This window comes from Elephantulus edwardii, unplaced genomic scaffold (assembly GCF_000299155.1).
Source record: "Elephantulus edwardii isolate Elephantulus edwardi_28Jun2011 unplaced genomic scaffold, EleEdw1.0 scaffold00284, whole genome shotgun sequence".
NCBI lineage: Eukaryota > Metazoa > Chordata > Mammalia > Macroscelidea > Macroscelididae > Elephantulus > Elephantulus edwardii.
Genome location: NW_006400034.1, coordinates 3104672 through 3124934, shown reverse-complemented (window position 1 = coordinate 3124934; position 20263 = coordinate 3104672). Strand labels below are relative to the sequence as shown.

The window sequence follows — 20263 nt, the reverse complement described above, 5'->3', positions numbered from 1 at the left end:
GCTTAGCATAGGGCAGGGCTCAGAGCCATTGTTCGCAGGGCAGCTATGAGTCTTAGCCGGCTTGATTACATATAATAACAAAGACAATAATTATGGGAAGCCAAACTTTATACCAAATATTATATGAAAACCCTTGTTCAGGAATTGAAGGAATTACAGATTTATAAGTTAGGATTTCTCTGTGGCAAATCCCAGAAAATGAGCTGTTTCTTCCCTGCAGACAGGAGACAGGTAGGGCCCCCCTACAGAGCAAGTGTTACTTCCTGAGCTAGAGTTCACCCTGAGGCATCAAGGTAATACTTAAGGGTATACCAAATTCTTGCATTTGTGAACCCCTCCCTCCTGAATCAAGCAGAAAGAGCTTGGCTTCATTTGCATTGAATTCTCTTTGTGATTTACTTCCTCATAATTTTCAATAAAGATACAGAGAAGCTTGACTTGGGGCCTTCAGTCATGGGAACTGTTGGCCCCCTGCTTTTCACACACTCTGCTCTATCTCATTCCTGGCTGTTTGTCTCATTATTAATAACTATAAAATTATGCCATTCTTTTGGACCCTCAGTTTGCAACAAATAATTGTGCACATGCAGAATGTGTACATAAATGAGGAAGCAGTCAATAGAACAATAGAATAAGGGGACACTATAAACGTACAGAAATGTTAGTTTTAGAACTGAGTTCAGGTCTTTTGTGCAAGGTTCACTATGAGTTGTATTTGATTGATGACACTTAACCACTGCTAACTGAGACTAGTGCTGTTATATATGAAGGAATACTCTTTCACTTTATACATCACTCTTGGTAAATGTGCTGTATGAAGTAACCTGGGTTGCTGTGATGCAGAACCTTGTGCCATTGGGGTAGCAAATGCCATAATGGTTTCCCATTGTGAACAGTGTTTGGTGGAGCTCCCAGTTGTAAAACAAGTTTGGAAGCAGGAGTGTCATCCACTTCCTAAACTACATATAGTGCCATGTTGCAGAAGGACCATGTTGATGTCAGAGGAGCAGGGGAAGAAGGCTCGGTAATGGCCTTCTGCTGACCGGATCTGTAAAATGACTGACACAGTGGAGATATAGGAGATGGAGATCAGTGAGAGGGGGATACTTAGGACAATGAAGCTGATGATATACAGGACGGTCTCGTGAACATGCGTGTCTGCACAAGCCAGGTGCATGACTGCAGGCAGGTCACAGTAGAAATGGTAGATCTCATTGTTGCTGCAGAACGGGAGATGGAAGATTAAGATGGTCAGTGGAAGCGACAGCAGGAACCCCAGCATCAGTGACCCTGATTCCAGTTGCACACACAGGGTCCAGTTCATAATGAGGGTGTATCTCAGAGGGTAACAGATGGCCACGAACCGGTCATAAGCCATGACTGCAAGCAGCACACAGTCAGCACTCCCGAAGAAGACAAAAACATCTGGGTGCCACATCTGGTGATGGAAACAGCTGTTTTCCCCATAGACACAAGGTTGGCCAAAGCTAGTGGTGCAATGGATGATGTGTAGAAGATTTCCAGAACTGCCAGGTTATCCAAGAAGTACATGGGAGTGTGGAGGGAGTGGTTGACCTGGACAATGACGGCGATGGTGGCATTTCCACTGAGGCTGGTCAGATACATCACCAAGAAGGCCACAAAAATCACCATCTGTACCTCAGGGAGAGGTGAGAAGTGGTGGAAGAAGAACTGTATCTTGGAAGTTTTATTTATTCCTTCCATGAGTTGCAAATTGAACCTGCTAATAGGAAATATTATATAGATTGGAGGAAGACTCATCAACAACTTGCATTATGCAGATGACACAACCTTACTTGCAGAAAGTGAAGAAGACCTTGACGCACTTACTGTAGACCAATGATTATAGCCTTCAATATAAGTTAGACTTTAATGTCAGGGAAATAAAAATCCTCACCATTGGACCAATCGACAACATCATGATAGATGGAGTAAAAATTGAAGTTGTCAATAATTTCATTTTACTTGGATCTCCAGTCAACACCCTTGGTAGCAGTAATCAAGAAGTCAAAAGACCTGCTGCATTGGAGAAATCTGATGTCAAGAATGTCTCCAACATTCTACAGAGTAAGAAGGTAATTTTAAAGACTAAGGTGTGCCTGATACAAGCCATGGACTTTTAAGTTACTTCCTGATCTGAAAGTTGGACAATAAATAATGAAGACCAAAGATGAATCAATATATCTTTAAATTGTGGTGTTAGCAAAAAGTACTGACAATACCATGGACTGCCAAACGAATAAATTAGTATCTTGAAGGAAGGGCAACCAGAATCTCTGTAGAAGCAAGAATGGAAACTTCATCTCATACACTTTGAGCATGTTGTTAGGAGGAGCTAATCCTTGGAGCGAGCCATCCTGCTGGGAGAGGTGAAAGAGTAGAAGACCTTCAAGGAGATACATTCATGCAATGATGACTACAATAGACTTGAGCTTGACAGAGATTGTGAGGATGCTACAGGATAGGACAAAGTTCAGATTTACTGTTTACAGGGTCACTATGAGTCATAGTTGACTCAACAACACTGAACAACAACCACCACCACAATTTGACATTTTCTCTTTTAATATGACATTTTACCAAATCATTCTTTTCTAATATAGCTGTTTTTAAGGTACCTTCAAAATTATGTGAACATTTTAATTTTGCATTTATCATGTAATTTAGAATTTACCACCCTCTTATCTTTCTTCTCCATTCCTAAGTACCAAAGACAGAAATCTTCCACAATGAGACTTTAAGAGTCCCTAATCCAGTGCCAAACTTAGCACAATATCTGATGTAGCAGGTTTTTAAAAAAGGTTTTAAATTAGCTTATAAATTTTATTTTAGTGAAGATTTACAAAACATTAGCTTTATATATAATCATTCATAGATATTTTGTTGCATAACATCACTTTGCATTGATTAATGTAATTAATTATAATGTCTAATCAACTCCTGGATTTAAAAAATATTAAAAAAATAATCATGCTGTTTGTTGTTGTTAGGTGCCATTGAGTCACCTGCAACTCATAGTGACCCTATGTACAGCAGCTCTGAAACCTGCCCTGAGCCAGTCTCACTGACTCTGACACACCTATGTCCATTGACTAATTACTGTGTCAATACATCTCATCCTCTTCTGTGCTGTCCCTCCACCCTTCTAATCATGATATCCTCCAAGGACCAGTCCCTCCAGACAGAGCTTCAAAATCCTAGTGAACAAGGAGAAACTTGGTTTCACCTTCTCCAAGACAAACTTATTTGTTTCCTTGGAGGTCCATGGTATGTTCAAGACTTCTCTAGCACCACAATTCAAAGGCAGCAATTCTTCTGTCATCCTTAGTCATTCAGCTCTCTGATACATAGCAAGTAATTGTGAAGAGTATGGCCTGGGTCAGATGCACCTTAGTCTCTAGATGGACATCATTGCATCTCAATACTCTGAAGAGGTCCCTGACAGCAGATTTTCCCAGTGCAATTCATCTTTTGATTTCCTGACTGCTGGCGCCAAGAGCATTGATTGTGAAGCTGAGCAAGCTGTAATTGTTGACAACCTCAATCTCTTCTCCATTTATCATGGTGCTGCCAACTGACCCAGTGGCGTGAATCTTTCTTGATATTGTAGCTGGTTTTAAAGACATTTTCTTGAATGAATTAAGAAAGAAATTTCTTGAGTAAGTCACTGAATACATGTTAAAAGCCATAATACTGATAAAGTATAATTTTTTTTGTAAAACATGAAAGCTAAAGCTTTAGAATGATGAGTATCACTATTTAAAGAGATTCTGTCTTGAAGCCTTGAATTAGATCTTAAGTTTACATAGATTTCCAAGGAAGCTACCATGTTATGTTCCCACCTTCATGTGATGTGGCTAACTGCCTTGTCTTAAGGCCGGGAAAAGACCTGTGATCGATACAAAATAAATTACTTGTTTCACTTGGACATTGATGATTAAATGTTTCACTGATGACTTCTTTTTGTGTTCTTTCACGTCATATACTTGGGCTCGATAAAGCTATCCTACCTCATGGGCATAAACACACCTAATCTCTTCAAATCACTGTGCTATAGTGCAATGAGCATTTCATATTAATTTCATTTTATAACAATGCCTGTTGTTGTTTAATGCCATCGAGTTGTAGACGACTCATAGCGACCCTATGAACAAACAGCCTGAGCGCTGTTCATACATAGAGTTTCCGAAGGCAAGCCATTTCGGAAGTGGATGCCGCTCCTGCTTCCAGGCTTGATTTAGTTTGACAGGAAGACAATTTGAACCCGGCCGAGGGCCACAGATGACAATCACCCACCTTCGGCTTGGTAGCACAGCTTCCTTCCACTAGGCCAACGTAGCTCTCTCTTGGTCGTCGTTATTGTTATTGTTGTTTGGTGCCGTCGAGTCATAGACGACTCATAGCGACCCTATGAATGAACGGCCTGAGCACTGTTCGTACATAAGAGTTTCCGGAGGCAAGTCATTTCGGAAGTGGATGCCGCTCCTGCTTCCAGGCTATAACAATGCCTAGAAAACAGGAAAAAAAATTTGGAGAAATACCGTGAAATCCAAAGTTTTTACAAGTTCTATGACATTCAATGAATCCAATCCTTGCATTATTATCTTTCTCCTTCTATACAGCAGCACTTAAACAGACTTGGGAACTGGGATAAGACGTATGGTCTATGGTCAAATTTATTCTAAAAAGAAAAGCACACATGCTCTTTCTGTGAATTACACAGGTCAAGATAAGGATCGTGGTGGCTTTGCAAACCTACTTGGTGGTGCTACAGGAGAAAAACCTAGGGGTTTGTGAAAAACCTAGGGGTTTGAGCTCATAAAACTTAAACCGCAGCAAATCCAAGGGGGAAACTCCATTCTGTCACATTGCATAGCTGTGGGTCCAGATCAATTTGACAGCACATAACAACAGCAACAAGATAAATATGTAAGTTAGAATCTATTTAGACACAATATCAACCTTAAAATATATATAGGATTTTTGTTACAGCCAGTAGGAAATCAACTTGACAAAGCTTTCAAAAGATATGTGAAAATATTGCATCTACTGTTGGACAAGACATCATGAAAACCAAGTGTTGTGCATTTGACTTAGTTCTTTATGCAAGCGTGGAGATGTGGTAGTGGCTATTTGAGTTGATGCATGCTTCCTAAATTGGAATGTGTGTATGTTCTAGGATTTTGACGGTACAAAGCTTGCACTGGGAGAAGTGAATAAAAAAGATCAATGGAATATAGCCTTTTTGAAGGCCCAATTTTAGCTTAAAAATGGCAGAACAATGACTTTATATACAAACAACTAGGGAGACAGCATAAGGTAGAAGGAAGTCTTGAATCAGTTTTGGAAAATAACAATAAACAGCTTCAAAGGAATTTGTTGTGGCAATCCATAAGTCCTCAGAAATAGAAGTTATTTCCTGTGCTAATTAAAGTACTTAAGTGGAAGTTTTAGATAAGCTGATTTAGAAGACAGGTTGGCTATTGCCCAGAGGAAAATGCAACTCCCCAAGCATCTCCACTTCATAATGTTGGCTTGAAATAACTCCTCCCTTATTAGCACAAAGAAAATAACTAAAGTAGTATCTAACATCTTCTAAAGTATGGCCCAGAGAAACACTCCCATGGCATAAATTGTGTTTGGAAAGATAGTTGTCCCCTCTTGAGACAGTTTACAACTGTGCAATCAAGGACACAACTCTACAAACAACTTGTGACTTGTCCTTTATGGAATCCCTGTACAAGGTGAATAGTGTGCTTAGAAAATTCCCAGATGCCCACAGAGGCAAAGCTCTGCCTAGCTACCTGCTTCCTCTCTTCCAAAGGGACAGCAAGCCCAAGGAGGCACAAGTGTGTCCGTTCTTAAGTTTGTCTCTTGTAGGACTCCCGGGAACATGGAGATGACTGAGGGAACAAGATTCCAGCCATCTTCCTTTATTCTGCTTGTGTTTGCAACCCATTTGTACTTTCTCTTGCTAGTTTCTCTCCATTTAAATTGTAGGTAACATTTAATCATGGAGAGTGAGAAAAAGTAGAAAAGACTGTCAGCTTACAGAAATTACAAAGAAAAGGGAAATCTGAGTAGGCCTAAAAAAGACAGTAAAATGATTTCTTTGGTTTTGTAATAATATTTTAGAGAAATGAATATATAAATATGCATTCACATATCTATGCATTTATTTGTATGTATATATAAAGAAGGAACATACATTTTGGAAAAAGAAGAAATATTTTTAAGAATGATGGTAGAAAGCAGATTAGATGAGAGTTCAAGTCCAGGTTTGTCACTTACTCTCTTTATAATCTTGCTCTTCTTTGTCACTTGTCAGCTCTAGGATCCCGTTTGCTCATAACAACACTACTTTCCAAGAGTGTAGTAAGATGCTAATGAAATAAGATCTACAAAGAGTTTTCAGAGTGTCTGACACATATTTACTGCTTAATAAGTATTCTGATTCATTGGTTCCTTGGTGGTTTATCCCGAGACAGAACAAGAATTAAATGGCAGAGTAGATGAAATTCTTGCCTGGCCTGTCTGATATTTCTTTGGAGAGAATTTATGTCACCTCTGACTCTACTACTGCATTTATACATCACCTTAAACTTCAGAATCCCTCTTTAACTACTGTGGGTAATTACTTCCCTTTCACCTGCCTATATGTTGTTAAGTGCTGTTGAGTTGATGGCAACTCATAGTGACTCTATGAACAATAGATTCTGAACACTTTCTTATCCTGTGCCATCTTCACTTCTGACACACAGTCACTGTGTCAATCTATCTCATGGAGAGTCTTTCCCTCCTTCACTGATCCTCCACCTTTCCAAGGTCTGGACCCTCTTAACAACACGTCTAAAGTGTGCCAGATGAAGTGTCACTATTATATATGTATAAATGTTATTGCTGTTATTAAATATAATCACGTTGACTATGACTCTGTGACTCTATGAACAAGAGCTGAACTTTGCCCTGTTCTGCGTTATCCTCTGCATATCTGATATGCTCAAGCCTGTTGTTATAATGACGGCATATATTTATCTTGTTGAGAGTCTTCTTCTCTTTTGCCAACCCTCCACCTTCCCTAGTATGGTGTTTTTTTCTAGCCTCTCTTGACATGTTTAAAGTATGTGAGTTGAAGTTTCATCATCCTTGCCTCTAAGGAATACCCTACTTCCACTTCCTCCAAGACAGAATTGTTTGTTCATTTGGCAGGAAAAACATATATAAATATTTTTGCGAATAAATAAATGTTTATTTAGTGTTAATATTTATATGTCTTTGTTAGGGTTACTGAGCTCGGGTGGGTTAGTGGTAAGGAGTCATGCTGCCAACCAAGGAAATTCAACAGGCTTTCTTGAGGAAAAGATAGGCAATTTCATCCCTTGCAATTTACAGCCTCTGAAAACCTGCTGGAGGGTTAGCTGTGAGTTGGTTCCAACTTTGCAGCACATAACAACAACAACATAGTATACTATAGTGGCTATTGCTATAGTTAGAATAAGTTTATGTAAACTGTTTTGACATTAAGTGTGGCTGTAAAGCAAACCTGACTTGCATGATACATATATTGACACCCATCTACTCACCTGAAGAAGGAAACAAAATCTTGAGAGTTTGGTTGTGGGGTGAACAGAGAAGGATCAATGTTATAACCACCATTCACGGGGTAAAACTCTGCCCAGAGTGTAGACATTTATGGCTTCTGGAGACACTCTGATAAGCTGTAACATCAGGCATGAAATATTTGTATCTAGTAAAAGAAAATATTCCAACATCAGATGTACACAGATGAAAGATACATTTTGCTTTTATTAGAAATTTTTAAATACAATTTTCAATATGTCTTAAGAAATGTTTGTGATCAGTTTTTAGAAACAAAAACCCCACATTACCTTTGAGCTGGAACCAATGTATAGCTGCCCATTCTGTGGGTTTTCTGAGGCTGTAAACCACACAGGAAGAGACTGAACGTCTGTCTCCTGCAGAGCTGCTGGTAGATTCCAACTGTCAGAGAGGCACCATCTTTGTATTAGCATCACAGCTCCTAACTGCTTAGGCCATCAGAGATCCCTGGAAAGAAGGGGAGTAAAAATTGTACTCTTTTACTGCTAATATGATGAACCATACAAAATTGCAGCTTCTGAAAGTAAAAATGGTAGTCCAGGTTGGGAAGTCGTCTGGGGCAGCTGGATGCTACAGAGGTTTGTTTTCTGTTTCTGATGAGGATTAGGGTGGAATGTTTACTTGCCATTGGGGATGAGTTGACTTTATTTGGCTTCCTATTTAAAAGGCTTTTCCTATTTAAAAAGCTTTTGGACTCTCAGGCCTGTGACCCTCGGGCCTAGTTTTGTTTTTGGTCAAACATTTTTCTAAGTGGTATAGCACTGGTCTGTCCATCTGTTGTACAGAGGTAACTCATGGTTGCTGTGATGCCAAATACTGTGACACTGATGTGTTAAATGTGATAATGGTTACCTATGGTGAACAGTGTCTGGTGGAGCTCCCCAATTAAAACAAGCTTGGAAGCAGAAGTGGCATCCACTTTGAAATAGCTTGCCTCCAGAAACTCTATCAACTTGGAGAAACAATGAAAATTATACAAGTGTTCAGGTCTCTCATTCATAGGGTCACTATGAGTCATTTATGACTTGATGGCACTTAACAACAACAACAGGTAATTTTATATGATTCAAATAATAAATTTACAAGTGAACTTTGTATCAGAAGAGACATTGAGACAATTGGCAAAAAGACATTGTTCTCTTACTACATAATAGTGCATCATATTTGCTGGATATTAACTGAGAATTATTGAGCAAAATTATTACTATCACGTCCAGCAAGATGCTGAAGATCATTAAAAATTGATTAGAGCAGCACCTAGAGAACTGCCAAAAGTTCAAACCTTGTTACCAGGAATATTTTTACTGATGTCAGATGGATGCTGGCTGAACGTAAAGAATACCAAAAAAATGTCTATTTGTGATTAATTGACCAAGCAAAGGCATTTGACTGTGTGGCTCATAACAAATTATGACTCATATTCAGAATGGGAATCCCAGAGCACTAGTGCTCATGAGAAACCTCTACCTAGATCAAGTTGCTATTGTGCAAACAGAGCAAGGGAACAGTACCTGGTTAAACATGAAGAAAGATGTGTATCAGTGCTGTATTATTTCTCCACACCTATTCAATTTGTACAGTGAGCAATCATTTGAGAAGCTGGACTCTGTGATGAAGAATGTGGCATCAGAATTGGAAGAAAACTCATCATAACCTTTATTATGCAGACGACACAACCTTGCTTGCTGAAAGTGAGGAAGACTTGAAGCGCTTGCTGCAGAAGATCGAGGACTGCAGCCATCAATATGAATTACAACTGAACATCAAGGCAACCAAAGCTGTCAACTCTAGACTAATGGGCAACATCATGATAGATGAAAGAAATATTGAACCTTTCAATGACTTCATCTTTCTTGGACCACAATCAATACATTTGGTACCAGCAGTCAGGAGATTAGGAAATATATCGCATTGGGAGTTAACAGTCATGGACCTCTCTGAATTACTGAATAGCAATGGTGTTAATCTGAGGACTAGGGGCACCTGATTCAGACCATGGTCTTTTCAGTCACTTGCTATGCTGCTGAGAGGTGAGCAATGAGCAAAAATGACCAAATAAAATTGATGCCTTTGAAATGTGGAGTTGGAAAAAGAGTACTTACTATTCCATGGACTGCCAAAAGAACAAACAGATATGTCTTGGAGAAGGTGCAGTGAGAGTTCTCCTTAGAGCCAAAGATGATAACATTTTATCTCAGATACTTTGGTTGTGTTGTCTCAGGATAGGGCAGAGTTCAGAGCTATTGTGTGTAGGGTCACGATGAGTCGTAATCAACTCAATGGCAATAACAACAACAACAATAACAATATATGACACAGGAAGAAATTGCCCATCCTTGCCCTGTGAAACTGCTGGTGGATTAGAACCACCAGAAACGTGTTATAAACAAATAAAATTTTAAATATAAAATTTGAAGACATTCTTACTTGTGTGGACTTCAAGTCATCACAGACATACTTGGATCCTTTTCTAAACACTGAGGACTCCAGGAGCCTGCCTCAAGGTCCATCTGCCTGCAGAGGAGCCCTGGGCTGACATGCTGACCACTTCTAAATTCACATTTCTTACAAAATCAGGATACTTTGTTGAAATACTTCTCAGACCAGATCCAGTTACTATCAGATCAGCTGTTGGGCTGAGGATATGTTGCATCCTACCTCTTTCTTCTTTGTACAAGGTAATATTTGGGCTTATCATATCCCTATATCCTTGAACATACACTTGAAATCCCCCTGATGTTCAGGCTCAAAATATTCATTAGATAGACATTCAATGGTGTCAGTTTAGAGACTAAGATATGCCTGATCCAGGCCATAGTCTTCACAATTACTTGCCATGTGTTGAATCTGGATAATGACTAGGGATAATAGAGAATTGATTCCTTTGAGCTGTAGTGCTTGAGAAGAGTATTAAATATAGCTTGGACTGCCAGGAGAACAAATAGATTAGTCCTAGAGAGGGTGAAATCAGGATTCTCCTTGGAGGCAAGGATTCTGAAGCTTCATCTGACATACTTTGGGCATATTGCAAGGAGGAACCAGTCCTTGAAAAGGGATGTAATGCTTGGGAGGGTGGAAGGCAGTGCAAGAGAGGAAGACCTTTGATGAGATGTATTGATTTAGTGACTGGGGTAATGAGGTTATGTGTGTCAGAGATGACAAGGTTAGCACAGGATAGAGAAGGGTTCAGGGCTGTTGGACACAGGGTCACCTTGAGTTGCACATGACACGATGGCACTTATGTGGTACCATAACTCATCTGGCTGTAGAGTCACTCGTCATCTCTTGAGATAATGGAGACCTTCATGGAAGGCATTAAAACCCCCACAATGATTGAAGATAGTGTTGCTAAGAGTTGATATTATATCATGATGATTCCTTGGTACATCTTCCTTAGGGAACACCTTTTAGTAACTTGTTGATGAGTTCAGTGATGTTCACTGAGTTGGGAGAAAGAAACATTAAAGTTTTATTCTAATTTATGAAAAAAATACAACTTTTACAAAGAAAAAAAATTTGTATGTAGCATCATTGTTTTCTTCCCTGTTCAGTCTTAACACAAGCTGTCTTTGTATCTGGGAAATTAATTGTTCCTAGTTTTACTCTGATAACTCTCTTAGTCTGATTTCCTGCTTCTTGTCTTTTCCTAACTTGTACCCAAGCTAGATCTTGATCTTGCTTTCTCTTTTCTGTTTGATTTCCCGCCTGGTGATCCATTTTAGTTTGGCTTTCCATATAAGTTATTTGCTAATAATTCTTAACATGTTGCCGCAAATAATGGTAATACATCAGAAAAAAATGTTTCTAAGCACTGTCGTCAATTTAAAAGTGTGAGGCAACGTGTTAAATATCTATCTATAATCTGGCCTTGTCTCTGGAATCCAAACTTATCTATCCACTTGTCTACCTGACATCTGTATGCAGACCACTGATATTACCTTACATTTCAAACAAAACTTAAGGCTGTCCAGTCAGAGCTCACTCATAGCTGACCCTTTTGTGGGTTTTGTGAGGCCGTAAATCACACAGGAGAAGTTATGCTATCTTTCTCCCTCGAAGTTGCTAGATGAGTTTGAACTGCCAGAGAAGCACTGAATTAGTATCATAACTCTCTAAGGATGACATCATAATACATTAACATGTATTAAATAAAACCGCTCATCCATCATTCACGTGTAATGTACTGAATCACTAAATTATGTAATGTAATGTAATGTAATGTAATGTAATGTAATGTAATGTAATGTAATGTAATGTAATGTAATGTAATGTAATGTAATGTGAATACTCCTTGGAGGCAGGAGGAGGAAGCTTCATCTCACATACTTTGGGCATGTTGATAGAGAACCTATTTCTTGGAAAGGGACATCATGCTTGGAAAGGTGGTGAGTCAGTGAAAAAGAACAAGATTGTCAACCAGATGGATTGACCTAATGACTGCAGCAACAGGCTCAAGTGTATCAGAGGATAGGACATAGGGTTGCTATAAGTCCTATTCAAGTAGATTGGACCTAACAACAGCAGCTACAACATTGTAATACAATGCTAGGATATAATCTACTATTTATATTTATATACTAATTATATCCTAGGATATAATTTACAATTATCAGTAAGTTGAAAGGGGAGTTTCCCTAAAGTATGGTCAACCTTTAGTATATAAATTGGTATTTGGCAGAACATATTCTTTCTCTCTCTTCTCTGTTCTTTATCACTTGACCTATGGATATTGGGACACAAACCAGCAAGAGGCTCTAGCTTACTGCCTGGCCTAGAGAATGTGCATTGCCAGTTCCCACAGCCATTTGAACCAATCTCTTGAAATAAATCTAGCTTTCTTTGTAAAGATATATCTATTTTGCATGTGCCTCACTGGGTCTGTTTCTCTGCAGAACTCTGTTGAAGATACAGAACAACAAGTGCAACTAAAAATTCTAGCAAATTCTGCACGCGTTCTCTTATATGAAAGAATGAGGGTCTATGACAGAGACTGAGGATGTCACACCAGCATCTCTTTTCCAACAATAGAATATATATTTTTTTAATTGGATTATATTGGATAAAATTTTTTCAGAATTTTTGTGCTTATGGTCATGAAGGACATTGGCTTCCAATTTTCTTTTTAAATTGTTTATTGCCTGCTTTTGTTGTCAGGTTTATACTTGTTTGTTAGAATGGATTTGGAGTATTCCATATTGTCTCTGAAAGTGACTGAATGCGATTAGTGTCAGCTCTTGTTGGAATATTTGGTAGAATTAATTAGTTGTTGGCCAGGACTTTTCTGGTTGTTTTTTATTTTTGTTATTTGTTTTGATGATCTGTCCAATTTCAACATTGGGCATGAGTCTCTTCAAATCTTCTGCCTTTGCTTATGTTATCTTAGGTAGGTGATGTGTTTTTAAGAATGTGTTCATTCTTCCCTACATTTTCGAAGAATTATTCCTAATAGTCTGTTATCATCCTTTTAATTTGATTCTGTTGCAACAAGATCCACTTATTTAATTTCTTATGCATGTTATTTATTTTTTCTTCTTTTCTTTTGTTAGATTTACCTGTAGCTTGTTGATTTTACTCTAAGAACCTGATCCTTTTTATTGTTTTTCTGGTTTTTTTAACTTGATTTATTTCTGTTCTTACCTTTATAATTTATCTATCAGACACTGTTGACTATAGTTTCCCCCCAAAGTGTTGAGATAAGGTGTTGGTTTTACTTCTTTGTGATGTGTGTGTTGATTGCTAGAAATTGATCTTGGAGGACCACTTTTACTGTGCTCTGTTCTCATGATTCATTTCAAGAAACTGAAAATTTTTTCTAGTATTTAGCAGAGCTCAAGTACAGTGCTATCTCATTTCCTGTACTTGATTTTTTATATATTCTTATTGACTTCTAATTTAACAGATTTCTACTCTCAGAAGATACTTTGTAGTGTGTTTATGGTTTTTAACTTACTGAGACTTGCTTCATGACTTAGGTTTTTGTCTATTCTGGAGAATGTTTCCTTGTGAACTGGTGAAGAATATATATTATGCTCTCGTTGGAGCGAAAGCCCTATAAATGTCAATGAGATCAAGTAAGTTAATGGTATTACTTTGTTCTTATTCATATAGATTGAGGTTCTTTCTAATCATATTGCTTTTTATAAAAAGTGCTGGATGGAAGTCTCCTCTTTTGACAAGTTATTTATTTCTCTTCCATCCGTTGAAGTTTGATCTGTGTGTTTTTCAGCTCTGTCATCAAGTATGTAGCTGTTAATTATAGCTATGTTCTTTTGTTCAATGACTGATATTATCTGATGCCCTTCTCTGTCTCTATGCTGATTACTGCCTGGAGGTCTATTCTATCATAAATTAATATCAGCATTTCTGCTTTTTTTTTTCATTGTCCTTTGCTTCATATTTTTTTTTATATTCTTTTACATTCAGTTTATATTTGTTCCTGTGCTTTTGTAAGCATGAAGTTTCACCATCCTATCTTTCAAGGAGCACTCTGGTTTCACTTTCTCCATGACAGACTTGTTTGTTCTCTTGGTAGTCCATGGGGTGTTCGATATTCTTCCCCAATACCACAACACAAAGACATTGATTCTAGTTTCCTTACATGTAAAATATATCAGGAAAACACCTGTGTTGCCAGTTTACTATCCTTGATATGAAAATTATGTGCTGTTTGCATTAAAAAAGAAAGACGAACACATAACTTTCCCAAACCAAATTCATTGTTGTCAAGTCAATGCCTAAACATATGCTTTTAACTTGTCCTTGATTTGGTTAGATCATCATCTTAAGTGGTGTGAGAATGAACAGAAAAGTTGACTTTAACATAAGACTGAAGAATGAAAGCCAAGAAAGAATGGAGTAGAAAGGAAGTATTTATTGAGACTCTTTTGCATATACAACATTGGACTGGCTAGCATTTTCACACATGTGATCTCACTTAATTTTTTTGCAATTTTCAAATATTTGTTATGTGCTTTTAAAATCATAATTATTTCACAAGAAGAGAGAGAAATAAATAGAAAGGGAGAGATACAAAAATCACACAACTGGTAGATTAATAAGATTGACGAAACTCAAGGAAGCAGTGAGACAAATATCAGGGATCGCAGATTGTGTTTTAACTGGCTTTGTTCCAGGCTCCGTGACATAGGTGAGTCACTTTGTCTATGGCATCGTTTTCTTTATGCTGTGTCTAAAGAAAGAAGAAAACAATATGAGAGTGGCTTAGTTCCATTTCTTCCTGTTTTCAATATACATGATTCTTGCCATGACATCTGGAAAACACAGTTGGAAAAATTATCCATAGACTTCCTATGATAATCCCATACCCTTTGTATCCCAATGCATTTATTCCTTTCTATGCTGGCCATGCAATATTGGCTTCTTCACTATAATTTTTCTGTTTATTCTGATTTTTCATAAAGAAGATATTTATTTCTCTCCCTGGATTAAATGTGAAAATAGAAACAAGAAAAATGCATATTTTTAAGTTACAAAAAAGAGTGTGTTGAATTTAAGTAAAGAAAATGATTAAATAAGAAATAATAACTACCAAAACAAAAAAAAATATATTGAAAATAATTATGACGTTTGTTCACAGATGGCCAAAGTTTAAGTAAATTTTTGTCTACAATTTTAATTGTCTTCAACTTGGTATAATAACAACTGGTATAAAATATTTAATGCATAGAGAATAGCATAAGGTCTTGAGCAATACTGGGTCAGGTAAGGTTTCAATTTATTGTATGCAGTGTCATTATGAGTGTAAGTTAACTCGACGGCACCTAACAACAACAACAATGGTAAATACCAATGTTAACAATCTGAACACATCCATTTGACCCTGGAAGAAAGACCTGGTGATGTTTCCATGGTGGTTGTGAGCAAGAAAACCCTATGGATTTAGTTCTACTTGGCATCACATGGGGTTGTCTTGAGTTGGAACTGCCTGAATGGCAATGGTTAGATGCCTGTTATGGGCTTTGTACCACACCAGGCAATGCAATACTGAATCGAATCCGTTGTAACCATGAAGGATGTCTTCTGCTGGAGGTGGAGCAGCAAGTTACATAATTATGACAACAAAGAGTGATAAATGTTATCGCTGGTTTAGCCACAACAGAGCAGGGAGTGAGATCTATGCTGCCTTTTTGGAAGAAGGTAAAGAACTCTGTTGGATTAAAGTTGACTGGCTTTAATAGAAGTATTTGATCCCATTTGAAAGAATTCTTAGAAATCAATTAAAGGTGAAAAAACGAACATCTATAAGAATAAATTAAAATTGTTTTGACAACCTTCTTCAACCATGAAGAATACAAATTTAGGCAATCATCAACATATAGCAAAATCTAGTACCAATTAAGACAGTTTAGAATATCACATCCCTAAACAATTCCTGTTTGTGTTCAAATAGTGACCTACTGGGGATGGTCAATTGGAAGGCTCATGAGAATTTATGAAACTGAAGAGGCAGGGAATTCTTTAGAAATGAGATGAGAAGGCATGCGAGGTCAAAAACAGCTCAGAATTCTGTCCCTGAAATCCAAAGTACCATGTTCTCGCCTTGTGAAGAGACATCATGGAAGAATTAAGAGGAAGTAAATATGTTTCCATCAGTGATGAGTGGTTTTTCTGAGACCCAGTCTCCAAGAAATACAGGATATTAAGAAGCAGATACAATTCTGGGCTTCACTTAGCTTCGGGCAATGATGTGGCTTCTGGTCTCTGGGCAAAAGGTAAGGAAGGTAAACACAGTACCAGACAATTGAGTTGACGGGTGGTCTAGACCCAGGGGAATGGACAAATGCACCTCACTGACTTGAAGTCTTCTCGATTCCAGGAAGGTCTTCCTCATGTGCATTACGCATGGACTGAGACATCAGTTTAACTTCCTGGAGCTTAAGCAAGTGACACTATTTATTTTAAGAGACTAACCCCTGTAAGTCTGCGAAACAGACACTTCACTGCTCAGAAAAGAGATGGTTCCAATTCTTTCTCTGTCTAGGAATGTGATGAATTTTCTGACTGAGAGTAGGGAGAAAAAGCTGTCCATCTTCCTTTGAAAGAGACATCTTCCGGACAATATAGTGTAATCTGCTTAGTTTGCAAGTTACACATCTAGTGCCTGATAGTTTCCTCATAAATATCCAATGTTGGTTTGATGCATGAAGAGTCCTATGTGAGGAAGCAAGAGAGAGGAGAATGTAGAAGTCTTTAAAAGGAGGGCTGCCTTTATGGATGAGGACCAAGGAGGCAGTCTCTTAGGTGCCATGAAAGAGATCCATCAAAGACAGCATAATGTGGAAGAAAGCATTCGCCTCCAGATTAGAGAGACTCAGGGTTTACCGGCCTGACCTTTAGGAAGAAATTGTGCAGCAGCAAAGACAGAGATCAAACAAGAAAAACATCTAGCTACAACCAATATATACAATCTTGTCACTTTTAGGTCCTTGAGCAGGAACAAACATGGTACTGGAGAGCGACAGTATTTCTCATTCACTCTTCAGTGCCTTGTATGCACTCACAAAAGGCAAGAAGACATTTACATTTGTCTGGTATATATGATGTATTTTCTCTCATTGCCACCAAGTCAAAACTGACTCATAGCTGATCTTCTATTTGGTTTTTGAGGCTGTAGATCACACCAGGGAAGAGCGCCCATCTTTCTCTCTCGGAGTCATCAGTGACTTGAGCTGCTAAAGAGCAACCTTTGGGTTAAAAATAGAGTGCATTACAGTAAACCCCGCCGTTGCTATTATTAGCTGTCATAGACTCAGTCTCTGACTAATAGTGACTCTGTTACATACATGGGATAAAGCACTGTTACTGTACTAACTTCATCATCATTCATAATTTGAACTGTTGTGATCTGTAGAGTTGTGCTGGATGATCTCTGGGAGGAGATAGCAAGCTTTTCTTCTTGGTCCTTACGCTAGAAGCTCCACTGAAACCTGTTCTCCATGGTAGCAACATACAAGCCTCCCCTGACAGACAGGCGTTGGTTGTGTATGAGGTGTATCGAGTGGCAATCAGATCTAGGTCTCCTGCATGGAAGGTAACAATTATACCAACAAACTATCCCTGGACTCAGATAAAATCTTAGGTGCAATGAGACAAGAATCAGTTTAAACTAGATAAAATGGAGAAGTTATATGAAAGTATATACTAGTGCAGGGGATCACTAAGAGGCTAAACTGAATACGTGGAAAATTAGTTGCTGCTAAGTCAGGCACAGAAGCATGTAGAAGAGGAAATAAGGCAAAAGGGAGATAAAGTTTTTGGAAGAGGAAAGCAGAGGCAGAAATTTGACGCAAGTACATAATCTCTGAGGAAACAGGAGCGGCCGAGACTATAATTAACCTTCTAGAGAAGAGAAGCTTGTCTAGGGAGACATTAAAAAAAGGCATCAAGGAATTATGGGTAGACAAAGACTATCATAGGAACAAAGCTAATGAGAATGACAGTGTGTTTGCTACAGGTGGCTTCTGTCACTATTTTCTGGGAATTGGAGACATGACATTAGCTATGAGTGATAGAGGAGGTATTAGAAGAAAGGAGATAGCCAAGGATATTAAAAAAACCCCACAACATTTTATTGTGACTTGGCTTCATTAGTGCAAATTTGTTTAGCATTTAAGAAGTTACACTCATTTTATTTTGTGATGTTATTTGCAATCCCCTCAGTGTAACAGCAGTCTTCCCGCTTCTTCTCTTGGTTTCCTGTTTCCATTTACCTATCCTCTTGCCTCTTTCCTGCCTTCTGAATGTTACTTTTGGTCTCATATAGTTGTTCTGAAAAATTACATTCTTTTTTTATATTTCTCAGGTAATAGGCTTGTCTGTTAGCTCTGATGGCTTTAGTGGCAAGGATTTGTGCTATTAACCCAAAGACAAGTAGTTCAAATCCCCCCAGCTACTTCACAGGAGAAAGAGGGGCAATCACCTCCTGTGAATTCACTGCCTCTGAAAACCTGCTGGAGGATCAGCTATGGGCCGATTCTGACTTCACACTATGCAACAACAAATGACAGTTTCTCAAGTTTTTCTCCCACCCAGTTTGAGCTTTCTATTCTTATTCTGCTCTGAGTGGTTGGTAACGGGTGGCTGCATCTGTGTTCTGTCTAACTTCTGGTCACAGGTCAGTGGAGGTTGTAATTCATGTGGTTCATTAGTTCCCCCCTCCCCTTTTTTTCTTGTTGTGTACCATCAAATCAGATCTGACTGGCACAGGAGGAGATTGCCTGCCCCTCCTTCTCCAGTGGAGCATCTGGTGGATTTGAACAGTGTGCCTTCGGGATTGCAGCACAGCGTCTTCCTACTATGTCACTAGAGCACCCTTGGTCCATTATTTATGGGCTGATTGTTCTTCAGGTCTTTGCTTTTCTTGAGTCTTTTTTTCTCCTCATGAAGATAGATCAATAGATGCAATAGATGCAGCTCTTAAGTTTTTAAAACTATAGTCGCTGCTTACCAAAGTAGGATTAGAATATTTTCTTTACCAATTATGTTATGGCAATTGACTTAAAAGTCTCCTGAAACTATAATCCTAAAATCCAAGCCTGGTAACTCAGTCTGAGGATGGTTAATTATGCTGATGAAGTTTGCATGGCTTTATCTGCTATGTGCTCTACACTATACCTGGCCAAGCTTGAAGTACATACAACAACATATGTAGAAATGCCTTCTGCCAGACCGAAATATGCTCAAAGGTGTGCTTCTATATGCCATCCCACAACTTATATCTGTACACCAATAAGTTGTCATTATTGTTACCACAGGATTGTGTCTGTGATATTTAGTATTTAGTTGGTTATTGATATTAAGTACATAGTGTTTACTATTACTGCCTGTTTTGCTCTTGTATTTCTCACAGTATCTTCCTTTGCTTGATAATGTAGTGCTGACTTCACCTCAACAACCCTTTACACAAATCAATAGGTACTATGGTCTGTTGTTGTTAATTGTCATTTAAATGCAAATCCAAAATGAAAGCCAAACTTATTGCCCTTGTGTCAATTCAGGCTCAGAATGACCCTTCCTTGAATTCCTGGGGTCATTGTAGAATGAGTATAAGGATTCAAAGGGGTTGGGGGAGGGTGGAAGCAGAGGGATGAGGATGTGCAGGGGGAGGAGGGATTAATCGTGGAGTTGTATAATTTGATGGATGGAAGGGTGAGGGAAATTGGAAGAATCTGTTCTCAGAAACAATATATTTGAATTTTGTAAATAAACTAGTGTTAAAAAACCCCCAACAAAAAATCACAAACAAACAAACAAACAAACAAATCTTTATAGGAGGAGACAGCCCATCCTTCCCCTTGGAGCATCTGGTTGACTTGAACCACTGACCTTTCTTGTAGCACGACATGTAATATGCTGTGCCACTACAGTTTCCCAACTTGTTTGAGATCTTATCGTAGAATCCTTTAACTTTGCAATTTGAGGCTTGAAGTTTTTCTTCATGCTTGAGAAGTGCCAAGTGGTTTTCTAACTTCAAGTCTGCATGTTTCATTAAAATCCTTTGCATTAGAGAGCAGCCCTTTTCAATTTCCTGTTCTGGTCTTTCACTTCATCCTTTATTTCTTCTGAATTAGCTACTCTACAAGCCGAGGCTTTTGAGATATAT

The 20263-nt window shown here is 38.3% G+C and overlaps 1 pseudogene; it reads right to left on the bottom strand.

Moving 5' to 3' along the window:
• Positions 1-943: 943 nt before the first annotated feature.
• LOC102846894 lies at positions 944-1725 on the bottom strand (annotated as a pseudogene).
• Positions 1726-20263: the final 18538 nt, after the last annotated feature.